Source organism: Temnothorax longispinosus, chromosome 9 (genome assembly GCF_030848805.1).
Source record: "Temnothorax longispinosus isolate EJ_2023e chromosome 9, Tlon_JGU_v1, whole genome shotgun sequence".
Classification (NCBI taxonomy): Eukaryota; Metazoa; Arthropoda; class Insecta; order Hymenoptera; family Formicidae; genus Temnothorax; species Temnothorax longispinosus.
The window spans coordinates 15372259-15395417 of NC_092366.1; the positions used below are offsets into that span (position 1 = coordinate 15372259).

Here is a 23159-nt window from a genome sequence, read left to right on the forward strand (position 1 = left end):
AACTTGGTCAATGAGAAAAAGAAGCCAGCGTAATCGCCGATTTTCGTGAAACTAATCAATTGGATTCATAACGCGTATAGCTCAGAGTCTTAACATCGCTGAATCATTGCTTTATTTTCAGTAATTCCGAGATATCTCGTGCTATAAAGTTTTTCAATTACAAATTACAGTTACAGTTTTTTTATGTAGCATTAAAATTTTTGTCAATAACTGACGATTTTCCTGGAAAATTGCGTTTCGTAGAATTTGTCGGCTCATCGGAACGAATTGCGTCACGACACGATAAATATCCATCACGCCGAATCGCAGTGCCGAGGTGCCTTTTCTCGTTTTCTCTCCCTCGGAGCGTTTCAAGAAAGCGGCACACGCGAGAATACGTCGTACGTGGCACCAATTTCCATCGATCTCCCGCCGTTCCGGTCCGTCCGCTCTTACGACGGACAAATTTTTCGTTTTGCCTGCCCGCCGTCGATCCTCCCCTTGTCCGATGACGGTCCGCTCGACGAATTCAAAGTTAATCTCAGGCACGAGACCGTTCTTTGGCGAGTGAGAGAGGGGTGAGTTGGCAGCGCCCCCGGGCGACCTGTCATCGTGAACCCCCTGGGAGCGCCAGGCTCACCCTGATCTCTCTGTTACGATAGAACCTTGGGAATCGGGGCCTTGGGCATTACGATAAGGCTCGGTCATTTATAATCCGCTGGCGTAAGTAGCCTTCTCTACTGCTCCTTTCTGGCTGATTGCAAGGAGAAAGAATAAAAGGAACCTCGAACTTCCGGCACCCAGGCTTGTCGGGAGATTGATTCGTCGGAACATCGCGAAAATTTCGATGAAATTGCATTTTATTCCATAATCACCTCTAAATTTATGTCACAGTAGGGCAGTAACGGTCGCTCTAGCAGTATTATTACGATTGTGATCAGTAATATTGCATTTTGCGAGATAAAAATTTATGACTATAAAATATCTCTAATTTTTTGGGATATATATTAAAAATCAATACATACATTTAATATATGTATATATATACAAAATGTAACGCATTTTACAATATATACACGGAAAGAACGGTTCTGCTGAAATCTAAAAATTTAGCTAGATACAGATCTGAAACTAATTTTGTTGCACCATCAAAATAATTATAGTAGGTCGCTGAAGTATGATGATACTTAATGCTATAAAAAATTTTGACATTTTAGCAATTAGTTTGAGTGTTATATATAATTATTTCGATGTTGCAACAAAATTATTTTCAGATCTGTATCTAGCTAGTATTTTTACTTTGTGCGATGTACGTATCGTTTGATAATATGAAAATATGATTATAGAGCTTCTGGAAAGCATAACCAAAAGTGTCTTAATATCTCTCATTACTGTCCCGCTTTTTGAGTCCCCAGTGACTGTGCAATTAAAAAGCTAAGATTGATCAATGACGGAGAATTAATGCACGCGCGGGTGGAGAAGAGGCGAAATGGGATGGCGAAGAGGCAGGGGTACGCGGTTGAGCCGGGAACGAAGCGTGTGTACGGGGTTCTCGGGGTCGAAGGGGGCCGGGTGATTGCGGGTGGCTTAATGGTGTTTGTATGCATGGGAACCAGCCCTAGGGTCGAGGTAGTTATCGCCCACCAGGGTATGGACCGAAAATCGGAGCGCAGTTTAAACGCGTTGGGAATTCTGCTTCGACGTGCGAGATATCTCGCGATTTAATCGCGAACTAAAATTGATTTCTTTTTATTTATCATATTTTAAACAATCAGGCAAATTGATCTAGCATATATTTTATTAATAACATGACAACACTTTATTATGTAAAACAATTTTAAAAATACGTGATAATATATTTGTCCCTCATCAACAAATAGACATGAAATAAAGGACCGGGAATTGCCATAAATTTGCATTAATTACCGAGACGGCACGTGATGACCTTGGCTCTCTTCTTACTGTTGCAGGTGACGCGAGTAACGCGAGTATCGGTAGCGGCGAGGGCACGGGCGAGGAAGATGACGATTCGTCAGGAAAGAAAAACCAAAAGAAACGGGGTATCTTTCCTAAGGTTGCGACGAACATCCTCAGGGCGTGGCTCTTTCAACATCTTACGGTAAGTGCCCTCTTCTTCATAAAGCACGTTGACGACGTTCTCTGTTTTCGAAAGATATTAAACGGCGCGACGACGCCGCCGCAGAAACAGAGTGCCACTCGTCGCTTTTATTCGCGAATGTCTTTTCGCGTATAAGTATTATTTAAATAAGAGGAAAAACCGTCGTTGACATGTTTGTCGATTTAAAATCCTGAAATATTTTAAAATCGCAATTCGTTTCAATGCAAATACTAAGCTATGCACTTAGTGCATCTAAAAATTGCTTTTCTTAGCGACTTGTAAGTCTTGTACAGCTTTCGTTGCTTATTCTTTTGACACATTTATATTTTTATGAATTGTACATTGATTCTGATCGAATTTCTTGAGCGTTATGCTTTCGGGAAAATTTTGTGTCTCTCGTTACTTTACTGTCATTGTTAAAATCTGCGGGCAATTAACAAAAAGCGCGTACTCCGTCGAACGAAGAGGGACGGTTAAAAAATGGGAGAAAGAGAAACGCGCGACGGGAGAGAGACTAATCTCGTAATGTCGAGATAAGGAACGATCCGTAGCACGATGGTAGTGGTGGCTTTTGATTCTACTGGGGCCCCGAGTATCTAATGATTCACGGGTAATCTGAGCCGCAAAAAGCGCAACGCGATTAAGGGGGAGAACGCCAGCCGAACCTCGGCGTCGGCGTCGGCTGCAACCGCCGCAGTTGCGTAACGTTGCACGGCTATTCCAAGCGCAATACATTGTTCCTCACACTGCACAAGTTTCTCTCTCGCTCTCACTCTCATATTCCGGACACCCCATAGATTTCGGGTGTGATCAGGTTACCTTGCGAGAGCGGTAATCATATTGCAGCTCGGTTAATGCCATTACCGCACTGGGGGAGGTTGGCAGCTACCCTCGAAATCACCCTGCAGCCACCTACCGTCCCTCCCCTGTCCTCACCACTCCCCGTTTCCCTGTACTGTATCGCGGCTTCAACAACCCCCCTAACAACGTGTATTGGATATGACGTCGGGGATAGTGGGTTCATGGTTTAATGCATATACGCTGTTTGCAGGATGACGATACCGCACTCGCTCGTAGAAAGACGAGCCCGCGGTCGACGCTCCTCTTGCTTCTTGGTTAATCGCGTCGTCGAGAGCTCTCTCGCGAATGTTAACGACCTCATACGCGGTGCCCAAGTTAAAAGGATTTTAATGTAAAGCGACGATGCATCGGGACTCGATGTGCCATCCCTCCGACGACTGAGTTTCGATGTCTGTCGATTCGTTCAAAGTTTGTTTCGATGTACATTGGAAGCGCGGGGAGTTTTAGTCGACATATGCGCGCTAATTCTTGATGTGCTTCACGTTCTAAATACTCATACATGTCTATCAATACGACTACATTTTTGTTTTAACAGTACTTTTACGTAATGCGCTCTAAATTATTTATGCAAAAGTATAATTTCAGAAAGTATTTTTTTTTAATTATACGCAATTAAATCTCGCGGAGTAAAAGTATAGAAAAATATGAATTTGTATTTTTCTTTACTTTGCACATTTATTGAATTATCATAAAAGAGATAAAAGTACGTTTGTTATAAATAATATAAATGATGAAAAACACCGTATCCAAGATACATGAAATTCGTCTGCGAGCGATTATGTGGTGCGCCATCCGCCAGAAATTACGGAGGTTTTTCGCGACAGTTGTCTCGGGAAGCGCCGCATTCGTCTCGGCGTTATTACGAGCGATTAAGCGACTATATTGCGTCCCGGAATTCATTCGGAGGCGGGGGGGGAGGGAGAGGATGCACTGGATACATATTACACCTTAAAAGAGTAACTGGCACGAACACGAACTCGTGTATTTACTCGAGTGCCAAGGTCTTTAAGCGCTCCTTCCGACATTTCATCTTTTTTCATCGGACAAATTATGATCTTACGATTTCCCCGTAATAATGTTCTAATTTTCTGCGCTTTTTTCTGCATCGGCGGTGCGCGTACCTTAACAATTTCGAGAGGTGGATGACCGACAATTTTAGCGCGAATTAAATATATATCATGCGATATATCAACCACGGTGAACCGAGAACTCGATAAACGGAAAATTATGACATCCCATGAAGTTCCTCGGACGATGTTTGCGGAGTCGAGGCAAGTCGAAGGTATCCGCCATAAATTCATTGTGTTCAATGCGAATATGCCGATCGTCGCTTATTCCGTTTCCATCGCTATATAGAAGCAACGCCGTCGGGAATTCCAGGTCGTGTTCAGCCATCGGCTGCCATCGTTTAAGCTTAGCTGGTTAAACATTTGGAATCGCGACATCTCTCGCGCCAAGGAATTCGTTGGGGCGCGCCAATGGTCTATCCCGTTTCGTAGCAGCTAGTCCCGCATTGACGCGGTAGACGGGAAGCAGTCGAGCGCGCCGCGGTACGCTTGAATAGACATAGTTTATGTATACACATAGTTTAGATAGATGGGGAGGGAGCGACAGAGGGAAATAAGTAGCGCTCAATGGAAAAGCGAATACCGAATAGGCCGAGCATTGCGTTAAAACGTGATAAGTGTGTATAACGGGGAGGTGAAGCGAAGGAAGGATGAAGGAAGATAAATATATCGGAATAAAATTGCGAGGGAGATTGGGTGTATTAGAAGAAGACGTAGGAAATTATAATAATAATTTGCAATATAATTTCGATACTAGAATTGTACAGAAAGATACGAATGTTGCAAGCAAAGAGGGATAGAATGTAGATAGCGATCTCTCGTCTATTCAATGCATACTCTGATGTGAATTGGAGATTTGAGTGGAATGAATAAGGACAAGTGAACATGTTTAAATGCAACGTTTAATATTTTATAAAATACGGTTTTTTAATGAAAGAAATACACAGTTGACTGAGCGTAGTCGTTTTTAATTTAGATGATCTGTAATATAAGAAGAAACTAATATTGCTTGATTTTTTTTAAACATCATGTACTTCTTTATTTTTTATTATAGTATATCCACATGTTCGCGCGCACTTGAGCGCAGTAGTAATTATTAGTTGGCTATTAAGCAACTTGCATGAGAAAATAGACGCAATTTGCCGAGAAAATTAAGTACAAGCACTCACACTCTAAGCAAGTGTGTCTGGAATCATAATTTATACAGATTAATCTTAAAGATAAGCGGCATGAAAAATCAGGTTTTTGCACTGACATTGTCATATACTTTTAATGAAAGAGAGAGAGAGAGAGAGAGAGAGAGAGAGAGAGAGAGAGAGAGAGAGAGAGAGAGAGAGAGAGAGAGAGAGAGAGAGAGAGAGAGACTGGTGTTTGTGTTATTATTCTATGGCGAATAAGGATATATAAGAAAAAAGAAAATAGTATGGTTCAAACAATCGATGTATCGCGCAAAACGGACTTGGTGTATACGGCGCCGGAGTGCAACTGGAGATTAATGGAATTTCCTAAAAGCAAGTTTATGTATTCGTTGGCGCAGATCCCCACACGAGCTCGCATGTTTTGCTGCGTTACGCTGACTCGGCGATATTTTCGAAAATCGCGACGCTTGCCAATGCTCGATAAAAGTTTCGTACGGCACGAACGTCCGGCGCGGTTTGCTGTCTTCTTTTTTCATCGGATTGTTTATCGCCGCGTATGAATAATGTAATAGAAGTTAAGTGCATCGAGTCTCCTGAGAGGAAGTCGATGGTGATCCCACTCTCGTTATAAGTACCGTTTCATGCGTTCGCGAGGAGACACGGATCTTTCTCCCGTCCTTCTCTCACTTCGTAGTGCCCATTCGGATCTTCTCTCTCTCTCTCTCTCTCTCTCTCTCTCTCTCTCTCTTTCTTTCTCTTTCTCTTTCTCTCTCGCTTTTGCTCTTGCTCTCTCCGGTTGTCATTTTGAAAGCCATCCGCCGACCTCCCCTCGCTGTCAGTCCGACCATACATACGTCCGTCCGTACAACCGGCGCACCAACCAACTCTGCGACCCTCCCTAAGTTTAATTAGACGGAAGAGGAGCATACATCATGGTCGACTCCGTGTCCCGACCTTCCTCGGGCGGCGGAGTTGGGCTTTCCAGAATTGTGGCTACCGACCTAGTACTTCTCTCCTCGTCGTTCCTTCTCATATATACTTTCGATGTTATATGGTATAGGTATCTCTGGATATAGAATTTATAACATGTCTTGTTGCCTCCGAAAGAAATTGAAATTTTTACTGCTGGGTTAATTTGAAATTTAAATTGCAAACTCAAATACAGAACGTATCATATATTTCAATTTAATTATTTTTAATATTTAATAAAAAATGATACGTATTAGATTTCGGTGTCACTTGGATAAATTATTATGCATTGAAAATAATATGAATTAATTAATTTTGCACTGTTTATTAAATAATTGTGTTATGTGATAAGAATCTTTTAATCAAAATTTTTGAATTTTTTAATCTTTTTTTATCTAACTGTGGATATTATTGTCAGTTTTTAAATATTCTAAATTTTTAACTTCTATATACTGAATTCAACATAATAAATATTAGTTAAGAGACGTATGCAAATTAGAGAATGCAGAGGTAAAATGGAGAAATAGAAGAGGGAAATAAGATCGAAGGTAGAATCCACATATATAATCCATTTTAATTTACCTGGGACATATCCATCTAATTTGCAGTTTCCTGCAACTTTGCTTCTTCCACTTGGTCGTTCCTTTTGTTTTTCAATTTTCTATCTCCATTTTATTCCACTGTTTTACTATCTTTGTTGTCATTTCCACTATCCTTTCGCTTGCCGGCCATAACTTCATTCGCACACCGTTATATCAATGGGAACATTCTATGAAATTATATTTGCCAACTCGCTACTTTATGGCACTTTGTTCCACTGAATGTTGTCCACAATCGTTTTTCTTAAGCAAAAACTCATTGGATACGCGTGTATTAAATTGAAAATGTGAAGCAATGAATCCGGTTCGATTTTCAAATGTATTCGAATTCATGAATATATTACATCTCCTACTTTTAAATATCTTGAAAAATTATTGAAATGTCTCTAAGAATATAAATTATTATGTCAAAATATAAAATAAAATTAAAGTTTATATTTAAAAATATTTTTGCACACAGTCAATTGACAGTTGTATGATTATATTATTCGGACTGTAGTAATATTAAATGAACAGGACGTTAAAAACATAAGTTATCAAAGTGTGAATAAATATCAAAGATACACCTGGCGTTACAAGAACAGATACATATTGTCTCTGCAGTTTCTACGTTGTCGTAATAGGAGAACGGAGTGCAGCCGAGGCAATCAATAAGCTATCTAAGATAGGTAAGGCCAGCGTGCTGCAAGCCGCAAACCAGCAATGCCATTACCTGCATGCGGTAGAGTCTTACAGACCGAAACGTTAACATCTTTCCATCGAGATCGATAATGAAACGCGCTTCATTTGCTGCTCGCACGCCGGCACAGTAATATATCTTGATACGATCTTTAATTCATCCATATCGCCATCAAGGTATGATGCAACACAGGACGTACGTCTAATACTTTATGGCGCGATAAAGCTAGCAGGTATGTAGTTCGTACGGATCTTATTTCTATGCGTTTGTCTGCTCAAAGAAATAGCCGACATTGTGCGATTATAAATTATTTTTGCCAGATAAGACATTGTCGAGCGTCATTAAATATTATATACAAAAGTTACGTGTACTTCGTTCTAGAATATTGTATTCTGTTAAAACAATGTGGGCCGTAATGTTAGATATTGAAACGACTAACTTGTCGTGGGCGTCAGATCACAGCTGAGCGCCACTGCCAGCAGTAGTCTCCGGACGTGTCGGTTTTCGCGAAACGACGGCCGCAAAAGACGCGGAACTGCCTTCACCCCGGATATCTTAAACAATTTGCATAGACAATCATAGCGGCAGTTTTTTCGGCCGTAAAGGGGCTCTCGCTCCGGCACTCAACTTGACTACCGCACGACCCGTCGCGCGGCTGCTGGCTGTGCCTGCGCGCCGCCCCCTCCGGTACTATCGGAGCGTTTTATGCCGCCATAACCGTAGCGCGGCATGGCCCACTTAGATCTGCTATCTCGGTCCCGCTGTGGTGCCGCTGCGTGCCGGCTGACATCTATTGTCCCCTTGGCACCCCTGGACCGGCTATTATCCACCTGCTTCCGGTACCACTCGCCCGTCCTTGACGTGTCGTGGGTCAAGGTCCACAAGCTTGACCTGTCTTCCACCGCGTTTTGCATCCGTTCCGCCTCGCTTTGCGATACCTACCGCGAAAGAGACGAACGCGCGTCACGTGGTCGGACAATTCTTTCGCGACGCGAAAATCGGCTCTCGGAGGCGACACGATACGCCCGTTGTCACCCTATCGGCTCCGTAGGACATGGAGGAGACGTTTGCATACATCGACCGGCAGTTTTCCGCTTGAACAAATCCTTGAGCCTTCGTTTCTTCTTCGGGAAGTCAATGCTTGCCCTGGTCCCCTTGTATCGTCCGTTCTTCCGCTTACTGCTGCCTTTTTCCCCAGAGACGTCTTTTATTTTGTCTGTGTTCCTTGATCTTACGACGTGCCTACAAAAGGATTCTCACGCTCGACGATGTCGCTCTTACAATGTATAACCATTCACGTATCCGTGGATATTTTTTCTCATTTACATTTCTGTTAAGATACGTCATTATTACGAGAATTTTAGACATCGTGAGGAATATAAAAAGTGGAAGTTAAGTAAAATCTGACGTAGTCAAAATATTTATGAATAAAAAAAGTGGCGAGATAGATGCTTTCGATATATGTTATAAAATATAAAAAATAAAACTCATACAAAAATTGTCATAAGAAAAACGTCTGATCTAACGAATATGTTGGTATTCTTCGGCTTATTTAAAGAAATAGTCAAACGAATGGTATCAGTATGTGGTTATCAGACTTTTCGCCTTTCTTCATCTTGCCTCTCTTTCAGCCAAAAGGAAACGTTGCGAAGGTGGCGGAGGGGTCAAGCCAGACGACGTAATTTCCTCTCTTGGGGCTCACTAGACAGCTAGCTCGAAGCGACATTTCTACGTCCTCTCGCTCGTCCTTCAGTCCTCATCCTCCTGCGTTCTCCTCCACGTCTCCTCGATGAACTTACAACCTTCAACCTCCGCCACTTCGGCCGTGGGGCACGGCAACCCCTTTTACCTTCGCTTTGCTTACTGGCGCCGCCTCGCCTCGCATTTGAATATAATACTTGCCTCTCGTCGGGCTCGCGCATCGCTAACCGAGGCGAACTGTAATTATGTTGATACGCGGCCATTGTTGTGTACGTCCTGTACTTCGAGCCTGAATGCCGAAACTCCTTCTTTTCCTCTTCGATGTACTCTTTACCGCTCTCTACCGACGTACTCTCGCCCACTCGTGAGATTATGGATAGAATCGCAACGGATTCGTCTGCATCCGATTTCGCGATACGTTGTTCACCAGAACCATCCGAACGGCTGAAGTTTCGCGGTGAAGTCTTAATAATGTGAAGGAGACTTTATAGGTGGTTGAAAAACAGCCATTTCATTATGCTCGTGTTTGCACAGTTGTGAAAATGCTTTTTATTTAAAGTCATTAGCTTTAAGAGAAAATCGAATTCTGCATGTAAATATCGCGAGTGGAGAAAAAGAGAGAAAGCAGCGGTTCGAAAAAGAAAAAGAATTTTTGAGTGCCAGGAAGATAATTGCAAAAAGTACAAGCGGGAAGCTCCACCTCGGAATCGCCACCAGCAGCGCGCGGCGTCGCTTCTCGCGGCGACGATCCTACGTCGAGCTGGTACCCCCATCTCTGCGTAAGGGGGGTAGTGTGCGGAACTGGGATTAGACTGTCGCCCCGCGACAGCGTAAGCCCCTATTTTTGCGAAATTTATCGCCGTTAATCCTTCACCCCCCGCGCCATTCCATCCCTCTCCTCCGTCCGCCCGTTGTTCTCTCGTCGTGCTCTCCGCTTTTTTTCCTCTCTTCCTCTCTTGTCGATATGAAAAATAATAAAACAGCCCGTCTTTATACACCCGGGCGAGAGCTCTCGCCTCTGTCTCTCCCGCCGTTCTCCAGGCCAGAAGCATACCTACTCGCGTCGGCGAATAATCCCGCCTGGATTTAAAACATTCGTATCTTGAATATGCATTCATAGGTTTAAACCGAGGGCCGGTACGCGTAGATCTCGTCGTCGAGCAGGACAGAGAAAGGGGAGAGAAAGTCGTGCTCTCCGTGCTCTCCGTACGTATCCGCGCCCACACGCGTACGTGTGTGCGCGCGCGCGTACGCGTACATGTATGTATATGTCTATCTACACACGTGCGACAGCAGGCACGGCACTGAGCCTGGTATTAACTCGGCCACTCATTAGCCTTTCTGGTTCTACTTGTCGCTCGACGTAATCTCACGTCCATCCCGGCCGACCGTGTAGGCTTAACTTTGATGCAGGGACATCGCTAATTCCCGGTTGCTTTCGTTTTGGAACCTCTGGGACCTCTGTACTGATTTCGCAGCCCGGCACTATCAGTCATCCCGGCCATTTATTTTCTCTTTTCTCGGATCACACGGTTGTTTCTTCGAGTTAAAGATAACTTTATTGCATTTGTTAACGTGAAACACAATATGCACTTTTTCTCGGCAATACCAAGATGAATTCGTTACGAGAGCGCGGAGAACGACGCCATAACGGCTCTTGATTAATCTAATCGCAAATGTCAAGCATGGCAGTGGATTATGTTAGCCACTTATTAACGCTCTTTCGTGTCGTTGTACATGAGTAAAGCGTATACACGCGATGTATTTATGTAACAGCGATTTTCTCGCGCGCTGCGGGCGTTGATCATCGATAGGGAAATCTTGACGAAAAACGTATACCTTTCGATCGTACAAGCGTCCATTATTGTAAGCTATCGTGATGCACGATCGATGTCGCGATACCCCATCATCATCACTCAACTACATCCGGTAAGACCTTCTTTGGATAATCGCTTAACTGTCCGCAATTATCGCAACTTCGAAAGCGCTGGGGTCGGCGGACGTCCCATGAGGCACCATAGCGGATTTATGGCATGGTTCCACGTTGTTCTCCGTGCATCAGGATATGGCGGGAACCAAGGACAAAACGTTGCTCCCACTCTCTCTCTCTCTCTCTCTCTTTCTTTAGATCCGCGTGCTTGCCCGTCGACGTTAATGATCGTTCCGCGAACGCCAATCCCATTAAGGTGCGTTACCCGCGTGCGATTCCCGGTAGACTTCTAAATTCCTTCTAGAAGTCTAGGTAACGTTTTCAGGATACAAAGATGAGAAACGGAGTGCGAGGTATATGGGGAGAATTGGGCTCGGAATCTTCGCGATCCGTCTATTGGATGTCCGTGGGTGTGTGTGTTTACTCGTCGGTATACCGGGATGTTCGCGTGTGTCGAGCGGGAGCGGAGGATATCGGTGGCACCCCATTAAGGAGAGTGCCGGACATCTAGCCATAGAATGCAGCTTTAAAGACCCTATCGTGGTTATGGGTCGGGGCAGCGATCGGGCGTATGCGTGCGTAGGTTGCGTATCGAATCGTACCTGTGCTTACAGCGCGTAGCAGGCCGAAGTGGCATCAATACTTGATGCGCCTTCGTACATTCCGACTCTGTTTATCTTCCCTTCTCTCTTCTATCCCGTGCCTTTATCTCTCCCCGCTGCCTACACACCGCACGGGGTCAGGCTGGGAAATGATTGTAACGACCAGCGCTTTATATTATTCACATTACATTAAGCGCTTTCTCGGTGGTCGCGGGGAGTGAGTCGGTGAGATCTGTAGACGCGATGATGTAGCTATAGGCGGGGGGAACCGCGTTTGTTCTATTCTTGCGATCGGGGGGAGGTTACGGTGCGGGGACATTGGGGTGACACTTTGATACAATCGATCTATTATGGCATTGGGCACTGGCTCGCTTCAGAGGACAACGCAAGATTCTGATCTCAATAAACGCGCTATCTTTTGACCGTAGGAAATGGCATTCTTGTCGAGAAATAACTCGCTGTTATTTACTTTGAAAAAAGTATGCTTTTCACAACTGTGTTATTGTAGAAATAGAAAGCCATTTTTTTTTCAGTGATATATATGTTTCCATTACGATAACAGCTTATGAAATATTTTTGATTATTTTGGAATAATTATAAACGCAGGTAAAGCAGTTATCTTCATTGGAATATATTTATCAGTGATTTTATAAGCATATGTACATACATAGTTATTTTTTTCTTATCTATACTCCTATCTCGCGCTTGTAACAGATCGTTAATCTCGTTAGGCGCATTTGTAAAATTAATTATCCTGGCGCTGACAAAGTATCAAATAAAACGCTGCGCGCGCGCGTTTTCAATTGATATAATAAAGGATGCAAAACAATGGAGCCTCGAATAAATTACATCCGATAGACTAGCGCTAGCGAATTACACCGGAAGAGTAAACGACTACGCACCGTGAATTTCTGTGACGTATAATTAACGGAACATTAATTAATAATTATTACGTACAATTGTGCATAATCCAACGCGCATTTACGTTTCGACATATAATTTACGAATTTGCTGATTTCGTAAACAAAATTTGGCATTGTGCTTTCAGATCGTGTTTTTCCCTATTCGTATGTGTCGTATACAAGATAAATATTTTATTATATTTTTCTGTTTCCCTTAAAATGTTGTGACTGTAAAATAGAGGAGAGACATAAGTGTATGCTTAATGCTACTCAATTCTATTTCCAAGTAGAAAGTTGCTCCGTCTTTGTATTTGCGTTTCTCTCAGCTTGGAACGCAAGGACGGGACACCGGACAGCCGAAGCGAGTCACGTCAGATTTTTGCGGCATCTTCGTCGGTGGACGACACGACGACGGTGTCTTCGCCGCTCTTGTACCGGCACCGCCGCGATTGGACGGTTAACGAACCGGCGAGGCGAACGAACCACTGCGGCGATTCGCCACGCGCTTCTCTTCTCGCTTCTCGCGCATCCTCCTTTTATCGGATTGGGCGTTCAGAAGACGAAGAGAGCGAAAGAGAAAAGCGAGAGTTCGCTTCGCCGGCTGAACGGGGCTTAGAGTGGATCCGGATTTCACGGTCTTCAGACGGTATCGTTCCCCGTTTTCTTCTTCTTCGCCTTCTTCTTTGCTCCTTTCTTCATTCTTACACGGCGACTTCTGAGAGGCGACTCGTTTCGCGGTCGATGCCGCGTAAATGCCCGTCGCGCGGCATATCCCGTGCGAAAGAAGCCAAAACGGAGAGGATTGCACTAAAGAGTCGGTCCTGGGAATCTGTGATTGTCCGAGAGTATCACGAATATAATGTTTTACAAATTAAATCCGCTCTTTATATCATTCATAAACATTATTCATTCATAAATAAACATAATGAAAAATTTAAAGAAATAAATTACGTAATATTTTGATATAAATTATAATTTAATACTTTCAAAACTTTATATTCTTTATTTTATGCTTTTGATTGAGATTTGCATAAGAGAAAGTAAAAGACACGCAAAATCTATGATGAAATTGATCGACCATGGTCAATTTTGCTCGAGTGAAATAAGACCGTGAATGAAATAATGTCGGTTTAATTTTGGTTAATGAAAATTTCCTCCAAACCTTCTGAAGTTAGGAGTTTGGAGAGAGTCGATTTGTATGAAGGTCGAGACAATGTATCCTCTCCTCGCGGCATCTCGAAATGGGAACCAGGCGGTCTGCAAGACGCCTCAATTGCGGGAATCGAGCCGACTGGGTCTCTCACACGCGCGCGATCCCGCCATCCTTTAATTCAGGCTGACAGGTGAATTCCTCCCGCGCACTTCTCTTCCTCCGCAACGACGCTATCCCTCGGGGTAAGATAGATCCGTTCCCAGGATTTCCTACGGGATACGCTGGATCTTATATCACGGACGGCCATCTCTATATAAGCAATTCCGCCCTTCGTCCTGCCTCATTCGAATCGTCTATAGCGCGACTATTCGATCTTCTGGGAATCCCCCAGATATGCTGACTCTCTAGGCTAGCTAACGCCCCATGGTTGTTATATTAAAGCTTTTTGACTTCATGTTTATCGACCGACAAAGAATTTTGAAAAAGAAAGAAAAACGACGAACGCGTCGCGTTTTCCATTCAATTACAATGGAATGCAAATTTCGATAATTATTTTGAGATTCTGACATCGACGAACGATAATAGCTGTTAAATAATGACATTGTTAGGTCTTCGAATAACCGCCGGAACTCATTTTTTCTTTTACAATCAGTGCCTGGGACTTTACTAAATTCACGTTCTCGCTCTTTATGCGGTTGAGAGAAGAGAGATCGAAATCTGCGCGGACACACAGCTCGGTCTCGGACATGATCGGGATACGCGGCGCTCGTTTCTGTCTTCGGGCGAGATCGAGGTGGGCCAATCTTCGGGCGAGATCGAACGCATATACTGGCATTTGGCGTACTCGCATACGCGGAGCTCTCGCGCGCTCGAGCTACATCGGGTTCGGAATACCGATGTCAAATTACATTAATCGTAATATCGTGAGATATAGGCCTGTGCCACATAGAGATTGCATCGGCAAAAAATTCCACAACGCGGTGCATGTTAATTGGACAAAAATCTGCCCCGGTCCCCGTCCCCGTTCTTGTCCGTTGTTCGGCCTCGGTCCGCCGCGGATCGCGCGGATCGCCGAGCGTAGAGAGAGAACATGACGAGATAGGAATCGGCTTTCGCTTCTTGTGAGCGTCACTGTAGGTAAGGTACGCGTATACAAGCCAGGCTAACCGCTGAAGAAACAAGGTATAACGATTTTACAAAGTATCTATCTCTTTCCCTTCTCTCTCTCTCTCTCTCTCTCTCTCTCTCTTTCTCTTTCTCTCTTCCTCTCTTCTATCTATTCCTTCCTTCCTCTTTCACCTTTTCCCGTCCCACGCATGATTATGGCAGCGTATTACACGAGTACATGGTGCTTTCGTACGTGCGTATATGTTTCTACCTGCGTGTACGGACACCTCGGTACCGTTGTGAAGTTCAGCGTCGATGCGTCTGGCATGGGAGGGAAAGAGAGGAAAAAGGGAGAGAAGCCGGCTAGCGAAGAACCATTAGTCATGATTAGGCCGTTGACATTGACGCCGTGGCTGGACGGCGAGCTTGTGGCTTCGGGCAGATGGAGTCCTTTGATACACGCGAGCCAGGTCGCGCACGGCATGATCTTCGCTTCTCCTTATCTGCGAGTTATCTCTAGAGACCAGTCGTAACCGTGTATGATTTAGCGACGTTACTCACGCCTTGCGCGAGGAACCGAAGCGCGTGAACCCTAAGCGAACTCGGCCCACCTAACGTTGGAACTCGGCGTCAATGGAAAAATATTCTTGATTCTAGCTTTCTTAGTAGTTGAAAAAAAGCTTCAAGATATTCCCATAAATCCTGCTTTGCGTAAATATTTTTTTCATTTTGAAATTCTTGCGCCATTACCTTATTAAACAGCTTAAGATTTAATAGTATAGAATATATCATCGAAAATTTTCCTCTCTGATTATTTCCGAATTCTGACTCGCTCAACTTTTGATTTTGGTACAATGGTGGATTACAATATGAAACATACAATGTAGAACGTTAATAATTTTTTAGAAAGCGCATATGTGTGTCTAGTTACGCAAAAGGGCAAAAAGAAGAGATTATTGTATAAAAAATTAAGATATCTTCTCTCTATCATATAGATAGGCTACAGTTTTTTTGTAGATAATGTATTAAATTATATGAACTGTGTTGGATTACGCCTCAACTACTTTTGACGTTTCATTGATCGTACGATACTCACTTCTTTGGAAGTTATAAAAAATATGTATTTTTTTCTGTCTTCCGTCAAGATTAAAAAAAAAAATGTAATGTTGCTGCATGAAATTCTACGTTTATTAAGTTTATTTAATTGACCGAAATTTTATGTTTTATGATTTTGCGTTTGTTTAATAATAACACGAGTGCACAAAGTGATGCAGCAAGAGAGAAATACAAGATATTAAAGTGATATGTGTTTGTGCGGCAGCTTCGCACCGCGAATATCCGCGACGATGACAGAGTTTTTGCGGATGCATATTGCTATAGTTGGATCGCACGAGGGCTCAGCGAATCGCATTCCGCTGTCTTCACGAGTAAGAATGAGCGGACCGCGAGAACCGAGAAGAGGAGTGCGAGACCGTAGAAAACATCCGTGGACCGTGCCGGCTCATCAACGCCTCCGACTCCAACGGTAGAACCCATTGGCGCCCTAGAACAATGCCATCTGCATTCCGATCCCGCGAGTGAGAAAGCCAACGGTGGACCGTCGAATTTTTTTCTTGTCCGTCGACACTATTTGAAATGACAGACCTATATTCCAAGAAGCATTCGTAGTATGTCTAATGATCAACTCTGAGCTTAACACAACTTGCAATTATAGAGAACAATAAGACAAATAGCAACAAAATAATCCATCTAACAATTTTACAATTATAAGATTATTCCAAGTTAGTGGTTTAGGTATATAATATTTATAAACTCGATAACTCTTATTGTTAGGTATATTATATAATAAGAGAGAATTCGCGAGATCACAGAGGCAGTAATTATTCTCGACGTATTGCATTCTTCAGCTCCGTTTTCCGGAGCGCACCCCTTGGCAAATACTGCGCTCACGTGCGAGAGATATAACCCGGTCGTGGACCGATGAAAAAGTGAGGAAACGCGCTGCCGCTCCTCGCGCCAGAAACGTTTAAAGCGGACTGCGTGATTTATCAGCGCAGCCCCAGCGACGCAACCGGTGAATTTCGCAGAGCGGGAGTAAATGAAGCGTCTAACGACAATCTCGCGGTCGAGGAAGACTGCGAAAAGCGCGAACAGAATGGAAAACGGAGAGCGCTCGAGAGGTATCCGTGCTTGTGCATTGTAACGCTCTTTCTTCCTGTTTCCTATTTCCATTGTACCGGTTGTACCTGCAGGTAGCTTCCTTCGTTGCTCAGGCGAATTAGAATCTTGTACAATAGAAAGTCGCGTAAGAACAGAAAGCAAGAAGATGAAAAAAAGAAACGGCGCATAGAAGTGAAGAAGTGAAGAAGCGCGCGTTGCAAGGATATCCTCTCATCATTATTTTTCTTTTAAACAGTAACGTAAAAAGTACAGAATAGGCACTCTGTGTGTTCTCTATTTCTCTCTTTCTCTTCTTTAGACGTCAACGCGATGGAAGAAACGCAGGATAGGAGGGGAAAAAAGATACAAAGAAGGCGCGGAGGATAAAAGCGATGAAACATAGTGCAGAGAAATTGAGCCGGAGAAAGCAAGAGACGAAGAGATGCGGAGTTGTGCAAGTGAGGGTGGAGTCTTCGGGGGAGAAGAGGTGAAACAAGGGAGAGAACCTCGACAGGGTGGCGGGCGGAAGAGGTGGAGGATGGGCGCGGGGGAGGAGGGAGAGCGAGAGGGCGCCCGTGGAGATTTATGACAGGCGTTAAGCAGTAATGAAATTGCTCGTTGCTCGTTCCTCCAGTGGGGGGTGTAAGGGGGGTGGTGGGAACCGAGTGGGACTCGATGGGGGTTCGAGGCTGCTGGAGGTACTGGTGGCGGTGCTCGCGGCGGGGCGCAGGGTGGTTCGGTGTAGTATACACCAACAGTCACGTGGCGCAATTACCTCTTACCAGCTGTGTATCCGCGGCATCCTCTGAAGGACTTTTAATCGCGCACCTCTACCAGCCCTCTAGATTCTTCCGTCTTGTCATTTATCGCCCGTATGAGAAATACGAGACAGGTTTTTGTATGTGTAAACTTCTCACATACTAGGTCGACGCGTATTTTACATAAACAGTCAAGATATAAAAAATGCTTTTGCAATGTTGCAATGATAATAATTGATTAGTCAAATCTGCTAGATTTGGCTATAAGTAATTATAATTAAAAAGGTAAAAACTGCCATACGCGCGTTCTTTACATTTTATTTTGATTAGCTGATTATAAATTTATGCGGAAGTAATACAATATCTATATGTACATCGTCGCAATGTTTAGATGAGCGATTCTCAGATGCGGAGAGAGAAAGTAGAATGTAGACATTCTCAGCTGGGTTGTTTGCCTTTTCGCCGATTATTGAACGTTCGGATTATACAGAGAGGAGCGTCTACGTTCAGGGATTGTCTTGGATGGATGTAGAGAAGGGAATTCGACGCGGTTAGATCGATCGATCACTGCTCACGTACGACACACACTTAGCGCCTAGCGATCGAGCTGAACCACGTCATAGGCTATTCAGGCATCGACCGCCACCTGTTTCGAGATCATTGGCACTTTTATTTTCTGGCTTGTTCCATTCTTTCTTTGTGGATGACATGAATTTCTGTTTAAACAATTATGCTCTTTTATATGTCGCTAATTCGTTCAATAAACCCTTTTATGTTTCGTTACTTTTCAATCGCGTTATGTCAGAATTCAAATAAAAAACAAATTAAACGTACCTTTGCTACCTTTCCTGAGTAAAGATCGCAAAATAGGACTAAGATCCGTAAGGATATATTATTACTAGGGTATGTTTATGTAGTATGTGTCTGCCTTGCGAATGGGAACTTGGGAATTTTGTAGTTGGAATTCGTAGAGGCCGTACTCCGGATATCAGAAACTGTTATGAGGGTGAGAACGGCCAAAAAAAAATTCGCCGAGCCAAACGAAATACATATCCGTATCCGACCACAAGCTTCCATTTCCGGTCCCTGCCAGACACTGGCCCACTATATTTCCGAGACATTTATCCTGGTTTATCCCGGAGGAGAAGGCTGAATCGAGGGCGTCGAGGAAAAGGGAGGAGAAAAGCGGATGAAGATGAGGAAGGAGGAAGCTTGCTTTATCGTACGAAGAGTTGATAGATCTTATTCGTAGATACGCTGGAATTTTTCGAAGTGACCAACTTCGTGCGCAAACTGGGAAATTTTTATTCGGCGAGAGCTCCCGATCATTGATCTTTGAAGTTCGAATACACATCTCCGCGACCCAATATCGCTTCAGCATTCGAAGATTTGTTAAAGTTGGATAGAAGAGCTATAGTTACTTTAAAACATATCGACTGCCTTCGTCCTATTTTCCGTTCGCGTTTTTGATAGTGTAGATTAACCCGATATCTCAATCGCGAATACCTATGATATCTCTTTCTAATCCAATATAATCTTATTACTTTCCAAGGAGAGTTTCAAATATATAAATTCTACGCTTAATATCACATATTAAGATATGAAATTACGAAAATAACTTTTTTATTCTGTGAAGTTTTTAATCATCTTATTGTGATATGTATTGTATATAATATAAATTATAGAGTAAATATATTATATACATATATATATATATATATATATATATTTCATTAACAATTAATAATTTCATTCTGAGTGTCTGCTATGCTTCTTGATACGAAGTTCATGTGACGTTTATAAATATAGGCTTTAAGTAACACGTAGCAAAAAAAAGATTAAGTAATATAATTTCTGTAGATTTATTATTTTTACATATTAGATTTTGTGAAGTATGTATAGTATGATATTTAGCATCAGATAAAATCAAGACGCCCTGAAGTTTTTCCGTTTCTCTTCGTTTCGGGTGAACCAATTTAAACGTTACATTTCTTTAGACATATCAGCCGCCGTTAGACCGTAGTATATCATTCGCGTGTATTCGTGCGGTGACAGCTAGGATAGGATAGGTAGGAAATGGAGGAACCAGAGAGAATAGATACACGTGCGGATAGAATAGAGAGAACCACATGAGCAGCCGAAGCACAGTACTCGTCCACCGAGGCCAAGAGCTGTTCGTGGCAAACGGCCAATCAAATTCCATTTGGCGGACTCGCCAGATGACGTCCGATAAATACACCGTCGTTCATGACGATGATTCTCCTTTCTGGTGAGATTATCCTCGTTAACGTAATTGTTCGGCGATCGTCCTTACGATGAGGGACCTTTGTATCGCTACGGATTATAGACCAAATACATAAATGGCGGGGTGCCCATTACTATGTATCATTATATGATGCATCTAAATCAATTGCGAACATCTTGACGATAGATACACGCGAATAAGTAAAAAAGAAATTCTAGAAAACCATGCGTATACAAAAAATTATTGCGTCTGTTTAATTAACTTAATATTTAAAATAATGTTACGCAGAATAAATAATACATTTAACACTAATAGGATTTTATATTATTCGTCAAGTTTAGCATGTCTGGCGGATAAATCAAAACGGGCGGTAGCTCCGTGTGGGATCTCGCTAGGCATCCGGAAAATTTGAGAGCGACGGTACTCGCTCCCGAATCGGTGCGCTGAGAGCTTTTGGTCTCGGAAATAAATTTTCGAACCGGCGCGGCGTGGATAGCAGCTCTGTCCTCTCTGCCCCTCTTTCCTTCTTTCTCTTTCTCGTCGCCGCGACAAGAGAAGTGGATGTTTTCGAGGGCGTCGCGCGGTGCATTGTTTGCCGTGAGAACCCGGCGCGGAGATGCGCAGAGAGATATTGCGAAGAGATAGAGAGAAAGAGGAAGACAGATGGAGAAGGGGGAGGAGGAAGAGATGAGAGCGCGAGAGACGGACGAGAGAAAGGAGAGAGAGGAAGAGAGAAGCCGAGAGAGAACGGAGAAGGGAGAGAGCTCTCGCATCGATCTAGTCGTCGGTTCGGCCGGGGGCGGAGCAGGGACACAGGTGCTTCTCCTCGTCTACAGGCTTAGTGTCTGAACCACCAGTTCCAGAACCACCTCTGCGAATCAGCCTTGATAGCACCGACCGGCTGCTCTATATAACTGCGGACTCTCGTTCGAATTAGATGAGTATGCTGTCCCGCTAATGCACACCGCTATCTATAAATGAAAATTCTTCATTCTCGTCATACATGTTTCTATATAAAAGTGTTTGCAGATTTTTCATTTTTCAAACAATTTTTGCTAGGGACAGCCGTATCGGCTCGATTCATTTAAGATATCATTTTTTATAAATGAAATTGCAATAATCATATTCTAGTCTTTTTCGGATGTCTATATGTGGATCGTTCTTTTTAGGAACATTCTATATTTTCATAGCAGTTTTGTTACTTATTTTTTCGACATTCCAAAGTGTTTGATTTCTTTGGAGCTTTTTTATCCTTGCTAATTATACAACATTGAAGAATTGATAGAAGCAGAAATATACCTCCAGTATCTAAAAAGTAGTCGGTTTTGCTGGCAGCAACATAAAAATCTCTTTTTTTTTTTCATTGTCCTTTTGAGCGAGGTCCGCGACAATTACGAGATCCCCGAAAGATTTATAGGAATGACGGGGTGGAAGAGGAGCGTTTCGGATGAAAGGAGCGAATGCCAAGATCGAAACGGGCAAAACTTTCGTTCCGAGGACTAGCTCTGTGAATAAATTAGAATTCGAGTGAATCCACGGTGATGTATAATGTAACAGATACCACAGAATAGGAGAGAAAGAGCGCGAGGAAGAAAAAAAAGCGAAACCGCTTAAATGACCGGTTCGAGCTGATTAATTATTTCGATTTAAAGTCGAAAAAAGTGCCACGGATGGACATAATTCTCGGAACAGGAGAGACTTCTTTCGTAATCTCCGATGCTGCTTTTGCAGATCGGATCCTCAGAAACCCGCCTCGTCACCGGCGTTGCGATCCCATCTCCGATTGCCGAGGATGACCAGGTTTATGAGTCAAAAATCCTCGGTGTGAATTTTAGAGAACTCGAAGGAGAGGAAATCGTAGATCTTGAATCCTACATGTTGTAACGCGTATCTCTCGTTTACTTTTCTTCTCGTCAGGGGTACGGCCGATCTCCTAACGCGAGAAGAAGGCTCGGATTTATGGGCGGCTGATCTGGTTTAGGATATCGCCGACGTGTTCGCGTGTCAACGGATAATATCTCCCGTGCGTGTCTCGGCGATTTATAAGGAATCCTCTCGAGTTCGGTATCGTACGTTGAACTGTCCGCGCGCGTGGGTGCCTTTCGCGTGAAATCGCTCGTACAGTTTCCGGGATTATGCATAACGACAGGTGTCGATTCGCCGCGTCGTAAACTTAAAAAAATCGACCAACAGTTTATTCCACATTCGTGAACAATGTATCTGCAGGATTCGATCTCGGTTACGTGTCCGCCAACTTTTCTGTTCGCTTTTCTGCCCAACTCCGATGGTCGTGCACGCCTCCTCACGAATATATCTTCTTCTCTCGAGTCCGATTCTCCAACCTTTCACATATATGTATATACATATATGTATATACATACTCGACAATATTATCCCTCGGAGGGGCACAAAAGTGGCGCGTTTTTACGATCAGATGGAAGCACAGAGCACAGGCCTCTGAGAAATGATGGAGTCGCCTCGGTCGCCTTCTCCTTCGTGTGGAGAAAATAAGGAGTCGAAATAAAAGGAACGGAGAAGGAAGAGAGGAAAGAGAGAAGTACAAGAAGACGAAGAAGAAAACGAAGAGGAGGAGGTGGCGATGGTGGCGATGGTGGTGCCGGTGGTGGTACTCAGGACTAGGGGAACGAAGTGAAGAGGAGAGAAGACTCGGCTCGGAGATCATCTGCCGCTATAACAGGCTGCCAGCTGGCAAAAAAGTCAAATGCGAGGTTCCCTTCGCTATGCGATGCTATGTTGATGGCGTGTCGCTGCTTATTTTCAACCCGCTGCCTGCATACCTGGTTAGATCCGAGAGGGATCTCTGAAATGTTCTTGGCTCCGATCCGAAATCATATACAACTGCTCTCGCCTCTGTCTAACGCTATCTTTTCTCCCTCTCTCTTTCTCGTCTCGTCTGTCTCCCTGGCCGCCGCTGCTCCGTCCCATGTTCACGATCGGCTATCACTAACGTCGACGACATCGCCAATCACGCATTTCCGTGTTTTCGATTCTTTCGATTCTTGAACGTAAAATACGTAAACGAAGAAATGAGTTAACAGTAAAAGCCCGTTTTCGAGAAGAATATAAATCGACCGCATTCTTGGCTTTACGATTGCATCTGACATATTCATGCATTTTGAGCGGGGTAATGAGTACCCGGCATCATCTTCCTTTCATTTTATCGAGCAT

General features: G+C 43.6%; 1 long non-coding RNA gene across 3 annotated transcripts in view; it reads left to right on the top strand.

The window, feature by feature from the left end:
- LOC139818571 (uncharacterized) overlaps window positions 1-23159 on the top strand; it is a 187820-nt gene that overhangs the window by 33237 nt on the left and 131424 nt on the right. For all 3 annotated transcript variants that reach the window (XR_011733447.1, XR_011733445.1, XR_011733446.1), the window contains one exon: window positions 1950-2098. This is a non-coding gene — a long non-coding RNA (uncharacterized lncRNA). The remainder of the gene's footprint in view (window positions 1-1949; window positions 2099-23159) is intronic.